At 34.1% G+C, this 23,513-nt stretch overlaps 2 pseudogenes; both read right to left on the reverse strand.

Annotated features, from left to right (window-relative positions):
* Nucleotides 1-6,882: 6,882 nt before the first annotated feature.
* On the reverse strand, nt 6,883-16,242 carry LOC114748309 (phytochrome B-like; annotated as a pseudogene).
* A 2,867-nt stretch (nt 16,243-19,109) lies between these two features.
* LOC114748310 (ATP-citrate synthase beta chain protein 1-like) lies at nt 19,110-23,500 on the reverse strand (annotated as a pseudogene).
* Nucleotides 23,501-23,513: the final 13 nt, after the last annotated feature.

Here is a 23,513-nt window from a genome sequence, read left to right on the forward strand (position 1 = left end):
CTCATTATTATTATTAGGCACATAGCCTCCATTGCAGCTTTGAGGTTTAATTCCTTCGCGTATGTGTGATACTAATACGAATGTATTTATGTGTGTGTGTGTGTGTGTTTATAACTCTTTTAGTTTGATTATTTTATGAATGAAAAAAAGTAATGTTAGGTTTAACCGACACAACGTTTTTGTTTAGGGATCAAAATCAAAAGTATCATTTGGCGGCAGGCTAATATCTCTTGAGATACGGAGGGTTAAAGGCAGAGTAGTCCTCCCAATTAAGTTTTTCTAGAATTTTCTCTTTATTATTATTAGCACACACTAGCTTCGGTGCTCAATATAAGAGCTAATTAGGATTAGATTTAGTTCTAAATATATATAAGATCTCAATCTATTCTGTCTTTTAAACTTATAACTTTTTTTAAAAAACTATTCTTATTGATTATAAGGAATTTATACTAGTGCTTATTCCGATGCACATGATTGAAGATATTGTTTAGGAAAGTCAATAAATATTTATTACAAATAACTAATTTAACTAATTTTCTTAACCTCCTTAAATTAGTTATCTAGCATTCTAATTCTTATATTAAGAATAGGAGATAGTAGGAAGTATTATTCAAAGTCAACAATCCACCTACGTAATAAATTAAAGCTCTTAAATTCAGGACTTCCATATTTAAATATGTAATTATATGTGTTTTTTTTTGTTTATTGGTTTGAATTTAAAGAAATAAATTATATTTATTTACGACTTGTAAATTGTGCAAATATACAAATATATTGATCATATGTTGATTCAATTAAAGTTAAATAATTGGTATATTGATTGACATTATATAATGAAGTTAAATTTTCAAAATGTTGATTAATAAAAATGCACAACACCAATTACATGTACTCCTCTAATTATATTTTCTAAGGAAGAGACAAAAGTTTTTCTTATCTTATTTATAAGTCATCTTATTAAATTTTTAATATGAATGTACTATTTTTTTCTTCTTTTATTATTGTGTAGATTATTTTATTATTCTTGAAAAGTGTATACATTAAATAGTGATAGTGCTGGCAAAAAAAAAAAAAAATTAGGGATAAGGGTGGAAAAATTATTAAATTTAAATGTAAAGTTAACGAAGTTGAAAATTTTCTTAGATTTGATAAATTAGGTTGAAAGTAACTTAAAAATAGCACCAGATAAATATTTAAGTTGTGCTAAACGTATCCTTACAAATTTCTAAGATATGCAACGAGATCACTACTTGATTTGGATTGTTGAAATATGTTTAATTAGAATAAACAATATAAGCGTAATCAATACGTATTAGGCTAAATTGGATCCAGCTAGTTGAAAGAAGAAGATAAAATATATGCGGATAGGTATCACTCATTTTCAACATGAAAGAAAATCAAGATGATGGTGGACAATAGCTGGAAGGCAAGTCATGTGACGGTGCTCTCGGATAATTTGTGTCACCCTCAACAACACAAAAATAATTATAAAATTGATTTTTTTTCCAGAGAAATTTGGTGAAAACTCTCTATTTAAAAATTTAATTGGTTTTTTTTTGACGGAAAAAATTTAATTGGTTAAAAAGGCCTAAATTTGAGTGTGTGTAATTATGATTTATAACTGTAATTTTTTTTTCCGCTGTATCCAACTTATCTTTCGTCATGTGCAACTGACTTTTGTATTGATAATTGTTGCACTTGCACATCATTGATGATATGCTATATAATGAAAGAAGAATTGTACTCACGGATCATGGTTGTACTTGTTCAAATTTAGATCTTTTTAGTCAATTAAGTCTTCAAATAGAGACTATTAGCCAATTTTTTCTTTTTTTCTTTTTAGCATTTAAAGCACATTATTGTATTTAAATAGCAAATTTGACATAAAAATGTGATTACGCATTAAATTTCACTTTTTATTTTTATTTTTTTAGGATTAAAATGTAAATGTATACTAAAACTTTTCACTCATGAGCGTGACACTCATAAGTTTTATAAAGTGTAAATTTATCCTAAAAATTTAAAATTGTAGGAATTTCACCCCAACAAAACTTTTAACTGCCCAGTATTACTGAGTGAAAACTGAAAAGTTTCTGTACAAATTTGTATATATCTTAAGTTTTTTTATTTGCATCTCTCCAAATGTACCTCATGCAGTTAAATTAGTGAATTTTTTTTGACCAGCAAGTTAAATTAGTGAATTTAGAAGATTAGAATCAAGAAGAACTTACTTAATCCGTAACACCTGGCGCTATAAACAAATAAAAGCATGTGAGGTACATTTTTCCAAGAGACCTACTTTTGACATAAACATATATCTATCTATAATTTATTTGGCCTACTTTGTTAGATATTTTATTTATTACTATTCTCCTAAATATTAAAATTATTTTATAATATAATTTATACTATAAAATAGGTTTTACGTTTATAATTGGATATTTTGAAGAATATATCATACTCTTTCGGTCTTTAATGTAATACCTATTTAATTAATTTGTACACTACAAAATAGGTCTTACATTTAGGATTGGAGAAGTATATCATACTCTTTCGGTTTTTAATATAATACGTATTTAACTAATTTGATTAGATTAAAGAAGTTAGGTAATTTAGTTAATTATAAAAAATATGGCTATAAAAAATATGGCATATTTTTTTTTTAAAAACACTATAATCATCTTTCTTAATATTCTCTTTCTTTCTTCTACTTGATAATTTAGGAAAAATTAATAAATATAAGAGATATCTTATATTTAAGACCAAAATTAACTTAACATTTAGGTTTTATATTCAGGACCGGAGGAGTATTATATTTAAATATTTAAATTATATCAAGTTATTCTATATATTAGTCATTTTAATTTTTAAGTAAAATATTTTAAATTTGGTCCGCTAGTTAGTTTTGAATGAGTTTAAATTTAAAGTTTTACTCAGTCTTATTTAATTATTTGGCAAAAATATATGAAATCTACAAAGTACAAAAATAAGACTCTACCAAACACTCCCTCCAATGTTATATATAAAATATACAAATAACAGAATTACATAGATAAAAAAGTTGATTGAAATTAAAGGCAATAAATGTGTAAAAAATATATTTTATTTTATTTTTAAAAAACCTTTATTTATATATGGAGAGAGAGGGAGAGAGTGAACAAATAGAAATAGAGAAAGGTAATTAATGCACTGATATAACATGTAATTAATGTGAGCAAAAATGAAAAAAATGGTTAAAATTTCATATATTATATTGTTTAAATGTATCTTATAAATAAAATCATGGTTAACCAAAAATTATACTCCTCCTGTTCTTGTGTCCTATCCTTAATGTAGGATTTAATTGGAGAATTAATGTTGGTCTGATATGTAAGACTTATTTCATATGTTTATCGATCTTTTTCTAAATTAATCTTATTAATATTTTATCAATAACACTAAAATAAGAGAGAGATGAAGGACATTAAGAAAGATGTTTGAGGTATTTTAAAAAAAATATATCGTATTAACTAATTTAACTATATTAATTAATTTAACTAACATCTTTAATCTATTCAAATTAATTAATTTAATCAGTACGAAGGACGGGAGTACCGAGTGGGTAACTTTTAAAGTCCCAGGGCGAAAGGGTAGCTCAAGCCCAATCAAGAAGAAGCACCTTTCGGCCTCCCTCATATATCTGGACCTCACCATCCATTGGCTTCCGGATCTTCCTGCCTATGCTAAGCCCTAATCCTTCGCGACTCCTCCACTCACTACCATGGAACAGACCATATCCTTCACACCATAACCTGACAATGTTGTACTGTGCACATTTTCTAAAACAAACCAATATTCATCCAAATTTTAATGTCAGATTCAACAATTTCTTAACTGACACCAACTTTGAGTGTGAATTATGGTGTTAAGTAAATACGTAATGTTGAAGTCATCACACTGTTAAGAGCAAAGAAATAATGAAGCAATTTAAAAATACTGCCAATATACCAGAACGCAGCATGCAGAAGAGTAATTCCATCAGAAATTTGTTTTAAAAATGAATTAAGAGTCAGAGATGTGACATTTCTCTTTGTAACATTGATTACAGAGAAGGATGTTAAAGCAAGTAAGCAAATATATATAATCCCACTAATATGGGACAGTGAGGTAAATTCATATTTTAATATTCTGGTTGCAATTATGCATTACTTGTGCTTTGTCAAGGTAAGTTTATTTAAGATTGTGTACTTAGCAGAATAGCTTGCCTTCTTGATCATTTTACATATGGGAAAAACACAAAATCTGAAAGCTTGATTATTAAGTGAGGACCAAGATTGGTTTTTCTTGACACCCCTGGATGAAGTGTAGATTCAAATGTCCTGGGAATCCTGTGCGGAAGCTGCACTTGACTCTACTGAAATGTTTTGAGAAGACTCTGTGAAATTAGGGTTGAAACCTATAGGACTTCCCATAGTCATCCTTTAGAATTAGAACTGATACAATGTCAAAAAGTTATCCTCCCCCTAAATGCTTAAGCTATCAAGCAAGCAAGGAGGCTAACAATGGTTTCTATATATAGCGCTAATTGCAGTTTTGCAAGAAGAAGAAAACCCCAATATAAAATTAGAGATAATAAATTTCAAAGTTCAGGACCCCCCTCACTCTTCCTTCAGTTAATGATGTGATTAGGTGTCATTTTTAGTACAGCTTCTAGTAAACGCTTAGTTACACTATTTCTAGTTTTTAATATGAAAATTGGTTTGACTTTCAATTTGGTTTTAAAAATAAAACCTCAATCTACTTTCTCTTTCATATTTATTTATTTTTTTAAGGTAATCCTTGTAGTAATTGTATATGTTAAAAATTTTATCAAATGGTAGTTCTAGCTAATATACATGATTAGTAAGGATATTTTAGAAAAAGATGAAACCTATTTATTACAAATAATTAATTTAACTAATTTTCTTAATCTCCTTAAACTGGTCAATTGGCTCTTATATTAAGAATTGGAAGTAGTATTATATTTATTGCTAGAGTTTTGACATTTAAAAGATTGAAAGACTTGCATATCCACCGAAAGATAAAATTGGATGAAGAGTCCCTAGTTTTTTTCTCCCTCGATAATAGACGATTTTATTAATATTAGATAAAATGATACATAAAAAAAGTATCAACAACTAACATACCAAGGTAAGTGGCTGTGAAGCCCAGCAACAGAAAATAAAACAAGTGAAAAAAAAAAGTTAACCAAAAAAAATTACACATACAAACATTCAGGAAGACAGTTCAAAGCAAGTCCCTTGTGTTGCACCAACTAACAAAACTTCCTGCATGTCCACGCATAAAGGCTTCATGGATGGAGAATCCTTAGTTAAGCAGCGTGCCATACAAGACAGTCTGGGTCCTTAGAACTTGTGCTTGTCCAATAATAATGATTCCTCTTGAAGTTCCACTTTCATAGAACTTGTTCTCCATCAATGCTGGGCTGTTTCACCTCCTCCTCTTTTTTTTCCCCATTCATGCGGCCCAAAGCTTTAAGCCACATGTTGTGTTTCATAAAGAACGATGTGTAAGTATTTTTATAAGTATTTTTTAAACCTGAAAATATGTCCTGATCCAGTGAGTCTCAAGACCCAACTTATCTAAATTTTTTGTTATAAAAAAAAGGGAGCCTCAACTGCAATTCACTTGGAGAGGCTTATGCATGAATCCCAATATGATATATTGCATCTGAATCAGCTAACACGAAGTTAAAGAAAAAAAGATTTTTTTTAATTAATACGGCTTTGAACAATAATTTGAGTCTAGAGGTGGTGATGATAAGCCATTTTTTCATCAATTATTTATCTCAGCCACCATTCTTCCTGAGGCCCACTTGAACTATGCGGGGTCCACACGGTGTATATTTCCCTTTCTCGTTATCTTCCTCTGCCACTCTACTCACTTAAAAATTCTATAGAGAGGGACCAAATCAATTAACAAAAGAATTACTCAAATTATGACTAATATGAGAATATATATTAACCTATCATTGACATGGGGAATACAAACAACTTTGGACCTGTGGAGCTAATACAACTAAACGACTTAGATGGGCTGAACAGCTTACTGTAAATTAAAAAAGAAGCCGAACCCTTCATGTATCTGTCGATTTCGTTGATGGTAAGGATTGGCCTCTTGCTTGGCGATGAACTACACAACACAGAGATATGATCGCATTAAGATATACATATATATATTGATCTCGTTGAGAAACTTGTCCATAATGAATTTGTCGTCCGAAGATTCCAATTAATGTACGTACGTGTCTGCATGGAGGACTCGATACTAATTTATGATGATCTGTACTTTTAAACTATTTGAAACTATGTACTTAGAGTCTTAGATAATTCTCAAGCTCGTAATTCCAACACATTTATAGAAAGGCACTATATATGTTTGTGCTTTTACTAGTTTGTGTCTCAATTCTTAGTCTCATAAGGGATTTAATCGTGCCTCTGATTCTTATTATATAAGTGAGGTTTTCTTAAAGTTGATATGACTATGTTTAAACCAGAAGCTTGCCTTTATATTTCATATGCATCATGCAATATATATCAGTGATATTTCTTTCATATGCTGATGACTAATTGCGGTGTTTTGATAGCATTAATCTCACTTTGCTTGTAAAAATCAAAATAATCAAATTAGGCTACTTATTGATGATTAAATTAATTATCAGATTAATAGATGAATATAGCAAAGACGAGAGAGAGAGGGGGGGAGAGAGAGAGAGAGAAGAACAAAAGGCTAAAAGCCACACTTATTTCATTGATATACAGGATGCACGGTACTGAGCTTGCATCTGCCATTTGCATGGGTAATACTTGGAGGTATGAGAGAACATGACAAGGATTTTTATAATTAGAAGCCGCCTCCGCTGTAAGAATTTCCGATGCCTTTACCGATGCCCTGTGCAGCAGAACCAGCACCTGAACCAACACCTTCTGCGGTACCTTTGACAGCAGATCCAACCTCTGAACCAACGCCCTGGGCGGCATTACCGAATTCTGATCCAACACCACCAGCTGCTCTGCCAATACCTCCTACAACACCTCTGGCAGCACCTCCAACACTTCCGGCAGCACCTTCAATACCTCTTCCATTAACTCCTGCAGCAGATCCAATGCCTCCTCCAATACGTTGGCATTCTGCTATTTATGATTCAATCTCCGCATTGTCACTAACTGATCAAACAAGAAAATACTCAACCACAATATTTCCTTTGCTTTGCTTCTTGTAGTGGGAAGCCAAGCAATATATGTGAAGTATTTATAGTGCAAAGGAAGCTGATTGCATTTAATAAACTTGATTGACTTTTGCCTGAAGAACAAGAGCTACTCATAAGACGGCGTGAACCCCACATGAGTTAAAGGGAATAAAATGAGCTAGGCAGTTGGTGCTCACATATATATAGAAGCTAAGATAGGAGAAGGAATAGAGGTTCAACTTTATGTTCCAAGTAAAGCTTAATATTATTGTAGATCCTATTGGTTTGATCTTTAGTTTAATTTTCATGTGGTTTGAAATCGTAGTTTTTGCTTTCTATAGTTTCTTCAGTTTAAAATATTAGTTCTTATAGATTCATAATGATTTGAATATGAGTTTAATAAAATCTGATTTCAAACATTTGAGTTCGTACTCTATTTTCATGATTTTGAGATGGTGCAATCATTCTTAACAGGCATAACTCTTCCTCAACCGTGGGTAATCTATCTTTAATTATGTGCCACAATGACTTTCATATTGAAGACTTTTGTACATAGTTGGAGATAGATTTTGGTGTATAATCTATTAAATTTATAAATATTTTATACCTATTTAGTTTATTTCATACACTTTTTTTAATCTAAATTTATTTTTTAGGCGAAAATTGAATTTGCATAGAAATTTTACTCATATCATGTCTTTTTTGTGCATGGAAATTAATAAATGGAGAAGGAAAGAAATAAATGGAAAAGGAGAATTAATGAAAAAGGGTGGATCAAAGGGAGTAAAGAAAGCCGTTGGCGGTTAGGCGCTCCTATAGAAGCTTCAGCCTCCAGATGAAGGGGAATGAATACACACACACACACACACACACACACAAATATTAGCAAATTCCACATGAAAAAAACAAGAGCTTCAATTTTCAGTTATTAATAATAAAGGTTATGGGGACACTCTGAAGGTATTTAGTCACTATGTAACTAACTCTTTAGGATTGTGTTTTAAGACAGTTGAAGCTTATAGGGAAATATTAAGCGAGTGCTGGAGGAGGAAGGAAAAAAGGTGGAGAAATAAAAGAGAGAGAAGGAACGAGGCGGACAAAAGAAGAGGGTGGAAGCTGGTTGTGGAGAAAGTGGAAAAGGAAAGTAAGTGGAAGAAAAGAATCTGAAAGTTGAACGGTGCTTAAAGGTGGCAATAAAAGTGTTTCGGTGGAAATTAAATTATGACTTTTAAAGTAATTTTATAATATATAAAAAGAATTTTATCTCACTTTAAAAAGTGATTTTATTGTAAGCCAAATACCCCCAAATCTAGGAAGATGAAAGCCAGAAGAAGTCTGTGGTTGAATAGAAAACATTGGGTTCGTTTGGGAGGGGTTAAAAAATTTTCCATAAACATGTTTCACGTAAACTGAGAGAAAATTCGTCTCACATATTTGCTTTATATTCCGTAAATTACTATTAAAAAGCTACCTATAAGCTGTTCCAAATGGGCCAATTGGAAGTATGGGTGGTAGTTGCCTAAACAGTGAAAGCTAAAAAAGAAAGGTTTGTTTGCAACCGCTTCTCATCATTTTTAGGATGTGTTTGGATTAGCTGTATAAAAAGTTACTTTTTTTTAAATTTAATTTAACTTTTATAAAAATAGATTAGCTAAAAATCAGGTAATGCAATGTAATTTATGCTTGGACTGGTTTTTGTTAAAAAGTCATTTTGAGAAATCAAAATTTATTTGGATGATTAATTAAAAAAAAAGTTTAGATGTAAAATGATTGAAAAGGATATGAAATTTATTAAATAGCACATATTTATATTATATATTTATAATATAATAATTGTTAGAGAATAATTAAAATTAAAATTATAAAAATAAAAAGTGTTATTTTTTAGAATAATTAAAAATAAAATAAAATATTTAAATTTTAAAAAAAAAAGAGAAAAAGCCCTCCTATTAAAAATATAATTAGCGAGAAAGATCTAAATCGTAATACATGCATTCTATATGTATAATATTTGTACTTAGCATATAAAAATTTATCAATTACTTCTTACCAATTAAGTTTTTAATAGAAATTTTTTCTCAACTATCCATAGATTTTATAAATATGATAGTAAATAGTAAAGAATAATAAATTTATTTTTTTAAATGGTTTCATTATTTATTTAAAAAATAAATTCTTTAATGTTAAAAACCAACTCATAAAGCATTTTCTCTCCTCCAGCACTCACATTTTGTGGGCTCCACTTATTTAAACGTGCAATGAAGAAGCCGAAAGCAATAAGATGGAACTTTTGAAAAGAAAAGTTGCTTTTAAGCATAAGCCCATTTACTTTCACGCCCAATCAAAACATACTTCTCCAATATTTAATATAAAATTAATTTAACTAATTTGATTAGATTAAAAAAATTAGGTAAGTTAGTTAATTATAAGACGTGTGACACATTTTTTCTAAAATATCATAATTATCTTTCTTGATATCTTCTCTTTCTCTTCTACTTGATTATGGTTGAAGAAGTATCCATAGGGGTAATTAAAAAAAAATTGATAAATATAAAAAATAGTTCTTATATTTAGGATAAAAATCAACTCAATAATTAGGTTCCGGAAAAGTATATTTTAAGCATGAAATTACTTTTTTTAGCTTTTCGTAGCAAAGAAGTTAATTTAGGAGCCATCACTCTAATTCCAAATACACCCTTAGTAAGATAAGATGGACGCCAACAATCATTTGTCCTTTTTTTTTAAATTCTATTTTTTAAAATATTTTTTCCTATGCAACATACGAAAAAATAATGAAATTTTTATACAATATATTTTTAAAATTTTTTTTTTAAGATAATGCCTGTTGTTTATGGAAGGAGATTGCTGAATTAATGGATCAAAGGTGGGAAGTCAAAGTAGAGTGGATTCGGCGAGAAGCGAACACTGTGGCAGACGCTCTTGCGAAGTTGAGTTTGGAAATGGTTGGGTCTTTGCAGATCTGGAAAGAGGAACCTGAGATCTTAAAGGGATTATGCGAAGAAGATAAGATACGAGGAATGGGGGGTGGCTGTCGTGTAAATGGGGTAAGAAGAGTTGAGCATGAGTAGTGAGTTGGGCTTGGGCCTTCTTTTGTCAACCAAAAAAAAAACTCGTTTACTGAAAAGATAGCCCTAACCCTTATTTTTGGCAAATTAAACTCACAAGTCCAGCTTATATTATTGGCTCTATAGGGAAGAAAAGAAAGTACCGGGAAGAAAAGAGAAAGCAGTGTAGGTAACGAAAAGCCCATTATCGTCAAATAAGCTTCTTCGCCGAAAAGGACACCGAGTAATTATTCAAACATGCATGTTGCCAGGACGAAAGATATTCTCTAGTTATGCAACCATCTAATTAACTTCACATATGATAATCACTCTTCTTTTCTCTTTTTCTTTTTTCTTTTTTTCAAATTTTACATCTTCACATACTACCTCTGGTCTTAATTATAAGACCCAATTGACTAATTTGAGGAAATTAAGAAAGTAAGTTAAGTTAGTTATTTGTAATAAATAAGTGTTGTCATTCCTAAAATATCCTTGCTAATTAAGTGTATTGGTTAGAACTATCATTATTAGAAGGATTGTCTTGGAAAAAAATACTCCTCCGGTCCTTATTATAAGACCCAATTTGACTTTTTATTTGGTCCTAATTATAAGACCCAATCCATTTTGTCTCTTATATTTATGCATTTTTTTTCCAAGATAATCATTCTAATAATGATAGTTTTAGCCAATATACTTAATTAGTAAGGATATTTTAGGAATGACAACACTTATTTATTATAAATAACCAACTTAACTTACTTCCTTAATCTCCTCAAATAAGTCAATTGGGTCTTATAATTAGGACCGGAGGAGTACATAACTATGAGAGACAAAATGGATTGGGGTCTTATAATTAGGACCAAACTAAAAGTCAAATAGGGTCTTATATTAAGGACCGGAGGTAGTATATTTCATGCGTAGTTTAATTAGTGAAGTTAAAAGATCGGAATCAAGAACATACTGAGCCATAACACATGACACCATAAACACATTCAAGCATGCAAGGTACAATTTTCCATGAGAATTAGTCCACCAAAGAACCTCCTCTCTCCCACAACTTCATCATTTATCATAGAAGCTTAAGGTTGCGTTTAGCAGCAAATTAACATGCACCAACATAACTGCTTGCTCAAACACATGTCACTTACCCTGTTGGGTGAGCATACAGAGTGCGACAATATGATGATGGAAGTATCTAGGCATCAATATGGGATAGCGTTTGAACTTTGTGGGGGGAAAACATACTAGGAGAGCTATTTCCGTTTGGATTTGACAATGCATGAATTTGGATTAGCCCTTATTATTAAATACCTAATAGTTCTTACCAAGAAGCTTTTAAGGGCTCAACGAATCAAGGGTAGTTCAAGCACAATCAAGAAGAAGCATCTTTCAGCCTCCCTGATATATTGGACCTCACCATCCATTAGCCCCAGGATCTTCCTGCTCATTCCTAGCCCTAACCCTTCTTGACTCCTCCACTCACTGCTATGGAACATGTCTTGAATCAGTTCAGGGGGGAGACCTTCACCAGGACATACCATCCTTCACACAAACGAAACAGAGTTAATAATCAAGGGATAGAAATGGGACATCATTTGCAGATAGATGCATATAGATAAGAATGGAGTAATACATTGTATTTAGCTAAAATAGCAGTATTTGAAATCTCTTTTTTGTTAATCACTTTCTATGAGAAAATGCAGAGCTTTGAAGGAACATAAGGGGAAAAAAATATCTAACAAGCCTCATTTTTCAGGGTCTACCGTATTTATTTAAGCTTAAACACACTTTTTTTGATGACTCTAGTTTATATTTATTCTGACAATGTTGTCCACATTTTCTAAACAAACCAATCTTGCGCTGTTGTCACACCATCATCCAAATTTTAATGATGAATTCAACAATTTCTTAGTTGACAACAACTTTCAGTGTGAATTATGGTGCTAAGCAAATAAATAAGGTTGAAATCATCACATTGTTAAGAGCAAAGAAATAATGAAGCAATTTAAAAATATTGCCAATATACCTGAATGTAGCATGCAGAAGTGTGAGTCCATCAGAAATTTTCTTGAATCTAGCATCAACATCAATTTCTACCCAACCATCTGGAGATGGAGCATAACGCACCATGTTTAACAAGAAATCAGCCAAAACCTGTTGCATTCTCGATTGATCACCATAAACGGCTAGTCTCTTGACTTTTTTAGAAATATTACAAATCAATTGTAAATATCTCTCTCTCAGCGATAAAGTCACTTGGCTAATCACTGCATCTATGGCATTCCCAAGAAGGAATTCCTCCTTCTCAAGCTCCAAGGACCTAACTCCCAAGAGAAAAAAATGAAAAGAAGATACTACCTTTCTCTTTATAAGATTGACATAGGAAGCTTAGAAGGAAATCAAAGCAAGTAATTGAGATAAGGTTAGCAGCAAATGTCTGCAAAGAGTAGTGTATAATTTCACTAACATGGCACAGTGAGATAAGTCGGTATTTTTATATTCTGGTCGCAATTATGCATTACATGTGCTTTGTCTGAGTTGGTACATTTAAGATTGACCACTTGAAGAATCGAAGATGTTGAATGTTGTCAGATGAAAGAAAAGCACCCACTAAAATGCTCCAGCTACCATGCAAGGAGGCTAAAGAAAAGTTTTTAGAGCTCTAATTGTCTTGCAGAATAAACCAACAATCTAAAATGTTTGTTTAGAATCTCACCTGTCCTCAATGCTTTCCAGGCCCGCATCGTGTATTATCTTGAACATCTGCTTCTCACAAGCATCAATGGCCACAAGAAACTGATTTTGATCATCAGTCAATTCTGTGTCCTTCAAAAGAGAGTTAGAAAAGCGTATTCCACTCAAAGGATTTTTTATTTCTTGACGAATGAAAGCTAATTCTTTCATCACAGCAAGGCAATTTTTCTCCATTTGCCTCTGGACGTCAAGAGACTGTTGAAGTTCAGGACTTGCAGTTTGCAAGAAGCAGAGAACCCCAATAATCTGACCATTGGGGTTAACCCTCTTATGTGCAGTCAAAAGAGCTTGCACAAAGTTTCCATGCCGATCAAGGAATGAAAGTGGGAATTTTTCTGTATCCTGTCCACCATGTGCATTGTGCAATAGAATCGAGAAGTTGGCTACGGCATTCAAACCTTTCAGTTGACAGAAATTACCAAAAACCTCTCCCACCAACAATTTCCCAATGACATCCCCACGAACCCAACCAGTAAGCTTTTCCATGGCAATGTTCCACTCTGAACAGCATGTGTTAGCATCCGACGCAAAAATGGGAGGGACTAATGGACTCGGGTTATGTACTATGGCCTTGTAGTCACCCTGTAAGTGAATAAATTTGTCCATTAGTACTTTTTGATCAGCGACATCCTGACCAGTAAAGCATACCCCAGTGATTTCATTTATGGGATCCTTGGTGGAGCAAGCATTCACCGCAACAAAAACTGCCATCTTATACTTTTGTGGGCCAAAGGTCCTCATTTTTATCTCAACATTCTTATCTTCTTCACCTGTACTAATTAAAATCAAGCCATTAAAGCTATATTTTTTCTATAGACAAACAAGATATTTTAAAGCAGAATAGCAGATAGCAGGTTGCTTTCAAGCTCATGCACACAAGATTGATTGCAGCCACAAGAGAATGGCATCGGACTACGAATATTTTACCTAGCTTATCTATAAGAGGCATCGATTGCATTAGCCAATTCTTTTTGGCATAGGAAACAACCAGGGGTAAAATTCAAAGTTCAGGATCCGTTCAGTGTATATTGCATGATTATTGATTAGACATGCAGAAGAGCTTGGAAACCTTATTACATTCATCCTGGGAATTTTTTCCCCTCACTCTTCAGTTGATCATGTGATTTTTTTTTTTGGCCTGAATTGATGATGTGATTAGGTGTCATTTTCAGCACAGCTTCTAGTACATGTTTAATCATTATGTATACTACTAGAGTTTTGACATTTAAAAGATTGAAAGACTTGCATGTCAATCCAATTGAAAAATAGTATGTTAGAGAGGCTACCTCTTAAAGCACGAGAAATAAGCCTATCTACACTTTCTTTGGACTCTTTATGCACAAGATCATGAGCCAATGACTTTCCCACAGCTTCCTCAACTAAGAGTCCAGTCAATTCCGCAACCTTAGCATTCCACCCTCTTATTCGTCCATCAACATCTACGGAAAATATGGGAGCAATAGCAGTTTCTATCAATCTATCGATTTCCTTTGCTGTCCAAATTAGAACATCCACACCTGTCAACTCATGATGCCGAGGCTGGGAATCTACAACAGACTTAGAGTTGCTATGCTCAACAACATTCATTGATTCTTGTAGGATAAGCTGCACAGAGCGAATTTCATTCAATTCCAAATCCTTTGAACCATCCGGTTTGATCTCTCTTGCCACACGGGATCTGAACCAGAATAGAAAATCTTCTGCTGTGATATAAGCAACAGTCATTCCACAAACTGAATCACCAAGAGAGGCAGCTCCAGGATAACCTGCATCAGCCAGACTATCAGCACTTAAGCCTGTTGAATCTCCATGGAAGGTCAGCAACCACCCTATAATGTCCTTTACCTGAGACTCATTTGGGGTGACACCTAAGGGGTAGTAGTTTCCATGGTAGTACAGAGCTGCTCCATCACACTTCATAAGGTCCATAATACTTGGGGATTGAGTAACAATACCAGCCGCAGAGTCCCTAAGCAGCATGCCATACAACACAGCCTGGGTCCTTAGAACTTGTTTCTCCAGTAATACTGATTCCAATTGAAGCTCTACATTCAGTTGGTGCTCAAAGGCCTGTATTAGGAATTCACATGTGCAGCGCAAAGGGAAAGGAATGAATAGAGCAGAAGTATGATGGCAAACAACTAGGCCCCATGGCCTCATTATTGAGGTAAAATTAGTAACAATTTCTTCATCATGCCCATTTATTACAATTGCAATAGCCAATGAAGCGGTTGATCTCATATTGGCCATGTACTTGGCATGACAGTTATGTGGGGCAAGAAGGGTTGATCCAATCAAGCACAAAGGCTGCATAAGACCCTCATCCTGAATCACATGAACAGGAGTTTCATGGCGATCCACAATCATGCTAATTCGATTCTGCTTGAACATCAACTTTAAATCCTGAGGAATATCAAAAGCAGGATGATGCAAACCAATACAAGGCTCCAAGTCTGGCCTCTTACTCTCAGCAACAACCTCACTATGCTCCTGCTCATGAAATTTATAAACCATTACGCTATCATAACCAGTAAGTTCTCTGACACTTTCAGCTAGAATATCACAACAATGCTTAATACCGCCACCAGGAAATGATTTGAACCGCGAAATTGCACGCCCCGCTAGCTTCTGAGATTGCATCCACCTCGAAATGGACAGCTCAGGATCCTCTGTTCTGGCAGGCTCGAAATCAATCACAACCCCGACATCAATCCTATGCAGAATCGCATAGAAAGGCTTCTCCGAATTCCCAGAACGAACCCAAATGGGGTTCAACTGTGACAGTTCTACAGCCTCAAATGCCTTTCCAAGCTGAAGCACGCTAAATGGGGTGAAGAAATTCCGAAGGTCGGACCCAATCTCGAGGGCTTCACACTCTTCCAGACTCGGAACTGATTGTGGGGTGTCAAGGCTCAGAAAATCCCGCGCGTTTTCACTGTACCCTATAACCCGAAAAGATGGCTCGTCGACAATAATCACGAAACCAAAGGGTTGAATATAGCCATTCCTTTGGATTTTTGATGGATAGATTGTAATCTCTTGGTCGAGAAGAGAATTGGCGGAGGCTTTTGTGGAATGCGAGTAACAAACAAAAGGTTTACTGATTGAGGGTGTACCATGATGGGTTCTGCGATTGCTTGCGCCTGAAGTATGAAGTTCGGGGAATGGTTTTGATGCTCTGCTCTCTGAAGCCATTAAAGAGTCTTCTCCAAGCCACTGCTTCTTCTATATATAAGGAGCTTCAGAGCAGAGTAAGAACTGAAGTGTGACGCTGGTTGCTGGCATATCCATGACGACGCCTTCAGTGATATATATATAGACACACACAGATATATATATATATGTACGTATCTCATCCCGAGTCTCATGAAATGGATTGTCTTGGTTGGTTGGTTAGTTAGTTCCCCCCCCCCCCTCCCTCTTTTTCCGGTAAAAGATAATCTCGGGAAGTGTTTGGTAAGCGTAATCTTATTAAAGAATTTCATCATTTAAAAATTATAAAATAAAAAATTTGAATCTATATTATCCGAATCAAATTTGTTCTCCAAATCCTATGACGCTCGTGGTTATCACGAAAATGAACTCAAAGTCTAAGAAATGAGCAATTATAAATAAAATGATATGCTAGAAATTTTATGTCAAAATATTTTTTTTTCCAATCAAAATACTATATGATGCCTCGTCCAATCAAACCTAACATGATTCTCTCTTCTTTTCTTATCCCTCTTTTTTTACTCTGAATTCTATCTTTTTATATTAAAGGAACAACACTAACAACACGATATTGCACATAGAATCAAAAACCCACGAACTCACAAGCGTATGTTCCTAAGATCATAGGCTTTATTTTGAGGTCCTGTTTGGTAGAGCAGTGGAAATCTTCTATAAGCACGTTTCACGTAAGTCAATACAAAACTCTTCTCACATACTCATCCCGTATCCCGTAAATCACTATTAAAAAGCAGTTTATAAGCTATTTATAAACTGTTCTAAATAGGCCTTGAATTGTATAATTCTGGACGTGAAGTTAGTTCCTTTTGTCGTTTTTGCGAACAAAGTGGAAGGAATCAAATGGTTCTCAAATGAGACTCATACTCACAAACAACCGAACTAGCTTCTATTTATGGGAAAAGGTTTGTATTCTCCACTGCTTCAATCCTTCACATGCGACCTAGTTAGAGTTCAGCGTCACATGATTTGTGAAAAGACAAGTAAGTATTTGTATTTTACGATGTTGCCAAAGAGGAATATGATAAAGTGCAAATGAACGAAGAACTTTCACAAGGGACAATGGCCTTTTAGCTACATGGGACCAGGCCATCTATTAAAGAAGCTGGCTTTTCTTGTTGCACGGTTCAATCAGTTTCAATTGTTTCCACATATGACTAGGCTCCCTCATGAGCTAATGTAAAGAGTGTTTTGTTTTTTTGCATTGAAAAGTGAATACTACTTAACATCATGTTTTGGCTGCAGCAACTTAAACGCTTCTTCCACCAAAACGTGGTGGTTTTAACCAATTTTGATGTTAGGGTCTACCTTGCTTTGTCTATTTATGATCGCCCTCTATGCAATCCTTTTCTTAGAAAGTTGATCCCTCTCTGGGACAGCAAAGGAATGAATTTGAAAACTTGGTTTTATTGAAAAAATAGGATGCACTTTTCCAACGTTGGGGAGATTATATGGGGATTCATGAACGTTTTTGTTTAAGTAGGAACCATGTTTACCACAAAATTTAATATCTTTGGAAACTTTACATCTCAAACAACAATCTGATACCGAATTATCCCTCAACAACTCTTCTAATGCACTATTAGATTATTATATTCAGCCTCATGTTAAGAGAAGCTAACTGCTGTGCTGATTTTTTGACCCACCAGGGTCATGGACCCAATTTAGATGACCATCCAAAATTTAAAATTTGTAATTAAAAAACGATAATTAAAAGATTATCTTCATCTTAGATTTTATATCCATTACAATAATTATTTAAAAAATAAAAATAAAAACGAGATTTGAATAGTCTAGAATTGATAAGCTTAAGATGCTCATCGCTGTGATAAGCACCCATGCTCATTCTATCATCAAATAGCTGTTGAAAATGTCATCATTGATATTCCTCCTGCAAAATATAGAGATTTCTTCGATTCTAGACTTATAATACTACCTCCGATCCTTAATATAAGACCTTGTTTGACTTTTATTTTGATCCTAAATATAAGACCTCAATCCACTTTATCTCTAACATTTATGTATTTTTTTCTAAGATAGTTCTTCTAACAACCGTAGTTCTAGTCAATACACTAGATTAACAAGGATATTTTAGGAAAGATAACATCTATTTATGACAAAAAACTAACTTAACTTCTTTCCTTAATCTCCCCAAATTAGTCAACTAGCTCTTATAATTAAAACCAGAGGTAGTAGCTAACTAGTTTCTGCGCATTTTATGTTGCTTTTTATTCCCAAAAACAAAAGTTGATCCTTGAATTTTCAACTCTCAACTAATGTTCGGTGATGACTCCCATAGTGGGCAGAATATCGCACAACATATTAGGAATTGAGTTGTATAAAATACAACTTGTTATAAGTTTTGATATCCTATATTAATTATAATTATAAAATACAATATTAGGGAAAATTATAACTTCTCAGATCTCTATCTATCCAAACTCCCAATTCTTTTAATTTTTCAACCAAGAATAGCTTGCACACTTAACCCACACAACTGCCAAACCAAACGAGCATGGATTTCTTCAATAGTGATGGTGGAACGAACACGAGTACTAATGTACTATGATTTGTTTCTTCATTTTTCAAAGGACTACCTAACAAACACAAGTATGCCAGCTCAAATCATTTGTTTGATTATTTCCAACTTCGGGAATAAATAAATGATGCTTTCACCTGCATAAATTTAAAGTGTGGAGAACCCAGAATCATTCAAAAATTGTAATGTTCACTTAAGCGCACATATTATACAAGCTTTATGAAGAGCCGAACCTGGCACAATTTAACTGAGAGATACCCCAACTCATCATTCCCTTTGAACCCACCAGACACAGTTCAGAATCTTCACCCCGAAAGGAGGGAAAAAAGAATATCTTTAAAAATGACTAGGAGTTATTTCTTTTTCCAGTATTTTATAAAACTCACAAAAGATGGTTTCATGGAGAGATCATACAACACTATTCTTCTAACAGTTACAAAAATTATTTGATCATTACTGGATATTGCATATGCAGGAATTCCCAGCAGATTGCTATTTTGTTGTAGCATGAACAAATAAATTTCTCATGGCCACAGAAGCCTCTCACTTTGTGTAGAGAACATCCTCCCATGGGTGGCGGTAGAGTGGTTGTTTCAGTCTCTTTTGGTCAAAGGTATGCCTGAAATTTCAATCAAGAACAATGAATGAGGGACAAAGCCTTAATCACTGTGTGATAGTAAACTCTCAGTTTCACGTAAATAGGCAGGAGATAAATTGAAATTCAGTATTCAGTTGATTCAAACAAGCCGTGCATTAGCGTTCACGTGAACATAACTAACAAAGTTTTCAGCCTAACAGCGTCTAGCCATCTCTTGTATTGCTGGTTGTCACCAAAAAGCACAAATAGCGTAACTTACCCAACAAAAGGAAGTGGGGTTGTTTAACAGATTTGAGTACATAAAGGACATAAAAGTCCAAATCTTGAAATGACGGGTTACTAGTCTCCATACCTTTAGAGCGTGGTCAAATATAACGTCATATACATCTTTGATTTTTACATCAATGATTTCACATTCATATTGGCCATTAATTTATAATCAAACTGTAATTACTTATTCCTCACGCCCAAAACAGCTTATTATTATTATTATTCCCAAAACCAACATGCACACACATGAAAAAATGGTCAGATTAAAACAATGAAGATTGAAGTTTAACTTACCCAATAAGACCAATGGAGCGAGCCAGCACAAAGAGTCCATTCAGATAGCCAATTTCCACAATTTCGTCAATCTCCTGCTTGGTGAACATCCCACTACCAGCAAGGAGATCCAAAAAGAGAGATCCGATTGCACCATCCACGTTAAGAACTAGGTTATTTGCCTTAGAGAGGGTGTAGGTTTCAACTTGAACAGCATATTCCATGTATTTCACAGAGGGAAAATGTGTGCGAGCAAATCGCTGCAGAAGCTCTACTCTCTTATCTTTGTTGTCCCTATTCTTGATCCTTTTTCACAAAGCAGAACCAAGTTTCAGCCATTTAAGCTTTTTCCAATAATAATGACAGAAACTGAATGCAAGTTAGGCAAGGAACAAAAAATGATGCATTACCTATGCCCAATTCCTGGCACACGAATGCCCTTCTTCTTCATGCCTTCCACAAACTCATAAGGTGTAAGACCCTGACATCACATAGTACAGAACATCATGTTAGAGTTTTAGGAGATCATGTTGGATAATCAAACTCGAAATGTGCCAGCTTCACTGGCCAAGACTATGAATTGTACCCTGTCATAAGCATCCTTGAAGTAACGGGCAGCATCATCAATGGCACCACCAAATCGGGGACCAATAGTAAGCAAACCTGTTTGAGAAGTTCATTACCCGTTGTGTGGAAATATTACAAAACAAATCCTGCTTGATGCATCGGATTTGTCCAAAAAAAAAGAAGAAATATCAGATACATGTACTATACCTGATACAAGACTGGAAACAAGGTCTTTTCCAGCTCTTGCTGTCACTATTGTATTGTGAGCACCAGAGACGCATGGACCATGGTCAGCACACAACATGATGCAGATCTGACCAAAGTAATACATCAGCAAGAGAGAAGCAAGAAGATGAAGTCCTTAATTTACTTTGAAAAGCAGTAACTAATTGCAAAACTCACAAGGAAGTATCATTACAATTTGTGCACATATCAGTATCTATACAGAAAGGAGAATGGAGATTGACTTTAAAAAGTTCCAAGGAAAACGTAGTTTTGTTTAACCTACCTCAATAAATTTTGTACAGTAACGAGGAAGGCTGCGTTTGAACCACAAAAGAGAGATAACATCACCAACACCATAACCCTTTTCGACAATGGAAGACATGGGCACACCAGCATAGCATGGCTCCTCACCTTTGGAAAATATTGGATACGAAATTTAGTTAAACCTTTGAGTCTGAGTAACAAACAACTCATTTCAAAGTTAAAGCATTAAGGAATCCCAACACACCCCGGTCATCAGAGATGGTGGAAATAATGTGAGTTGGGGCACGGACTTTTCCACTCTTAATTGCAGAGTTAAGGTCCTCAGGGATCTGTGGAGGAGTAAACTCCTTCACTGGCGTAATCTTTCCTTCTCCAACCTAGCATTTGTTAAGCCCACTGTAAGATCAAAGCCAGGCAAGGAAACTACAGATTTTTTTGAAGCATAACTCCCTACTCCCATGCGGATAAATAATTGCCCAAGAAAACATGTAACTAACCAATTTCTCAAATGTTTCCTTTATTACGCCTTCAAAAGCTTCATAAGAAGTGGGAACAACAGCTCCTGCGTCCTTTAGTGCTTGATTCTTTGCTTGAGCAGACTCCATCTCACCACCACTTTTAGCTCCCTGATTTGTACACGTTCCATTTAGTATTAGAAATGCTCTTTGATGGACACACAGTCAAAAGTAATGGAATAGTGACATACAGCGTGACCAAATTGTACTTCCGATTTGAAGAGTCGTGCACAGGTTCCACTGACCCAGGCACAAACTGGTTTAGTCACTTTCCCCTGTTTCAGGGCTTCAACTAGGGAATATTCATCACGCCCACCAAGTTCTCCAAGTACAACAATCATTTTAACCTGAGGTTCCAAACAAATCCACTCCGGTCATTGATGACAAATAGTAATTCTCTTTTACTCTAATCATAGGTTGTGGTTACAATATGTCCTAAGAAATCCCCCAAGACAAAAGAAGCAGTTTACCTGTCGAATGCTATTAAATCTTAACACATGATCAGAAAGTGTGGAACCAGGGAAAACATCCCCTCCAATGGCAATTCCTAAAACAAAACAGATACACTCACCATCAGCATAAAAAAAATGCAAAAGGATAAAACCCAAAAAAAAAAAAGAAAAAGATCCTAATCAGTACCTTCATAAATTCCATCAGTGACACGGCCAATTGTGCTGTATAATTCATTGGACATCCCACCCTACAGTTCAGAAAGTTTGTCTTCTCTAAGAATCTTTGTATAGATTACACAATGCAAATATATGAAGCTGAGCTCCAAATAACCAAATCAAGAAACTTCAGAAAATTTTCTATGGCATAACAGACCATTTAGCATTCTGATATTTAATGAAAAGAATTGAGTGTGTGAAATGCAAATCATATCAATAGGTACAGTAGCTATGATCACTATTATTAATTTTTTGCTTTTTTTTAAAAGGAAAAAAAGGAGAAAAACAGTTAGGAATGGTACAGAGTTCTATTATCCAAGTAAACTACTACTTTGTGTTACTTATTATGATGCACTGCACTCCTCTGGTGATAAATAGATAATCTACTCTTCCATTTAATTATCATGTTACTATCATTTCCATTCTGAAATCCTCAATGAGATTGAGATCAATATTCATCATATATATCTGCAGGAATTTTATCTCCACTCTGCAATATAACTAAGTAGGATGGAAAAGTAAATAAAACTTTAGGATACAAGCTTAACAAGTAACAGAGTAACTGACAAAAATATCTTCTATCCTTTTAATGTCCTGTTGTATGTTCATCTAGGTGATTTTAATGTCTTAAAATACAGTAAGCATCCAAGAAGCAAGGTAAACAATGAATAAATCGAGTGAATGTCAAGAAACATAAAGAGATTTTTAATATTAATATTGCAGTAGCGGAATCTTTTAACCTCCAGGTTCAGCACAGATATGGATAAACTAAGTATCACATCTAAAAGTAAAAGGTGCACATTTGTTGAGATATCCAAGAAATCTTACATTTCCTAAATGCAAAGCAGGTGAGACTTATGGGGAATTCCACAGGGATATTATCTTTGATAAAAGAAAAAACCACAAACAAAAATAAGAACATACAGATTTAGAAACAAAGCCAACAGATCCAGGCCTGTACAGCTTGCATTGAATGATATTGTCAATTGTTCCAGCTGTATCACCTATCTTAAAAGCACCAGCTTGAATGCCTCCAACAGTGGCAGGGCCAATAACAACCTACAATATCATTAGGACTAACATTAATTTTGCCGGCAATAAAAACAAAACACTTTTCGAGATTAGTATCTTTAACAATTTATTTGAATTGATCTTTTTTCTCCTCTCACCTTATTGTTTGACCGCGCAAAAGCAATCAATTGCTTAGTGTCCGCCTCAGGAACACCTTCGCAATAATGGCAACAACTCTAATAGTGGCTGTTTCATGAAGCAGCCATGGATAGCAGCAGCGCTGCAAGCAGATCATGCTTTTTCAGTGT

This window comes from Neltuma alba, unplaced genomic scaffold, assembly GCF_004799145.2.
Source record: "Neltuma alba isolate B1F8T4 unplaced genomic scaffold, ASM479914v2 tig00005684_pilon, whole genome shotgun sequence".
NCBI classification, from domain to species: Eukaryota; Viridiplantae; Streptophyta; class Magnoliopsida; order Fabales; family Fabaceae; genus Neltuma; species Neltuma alba.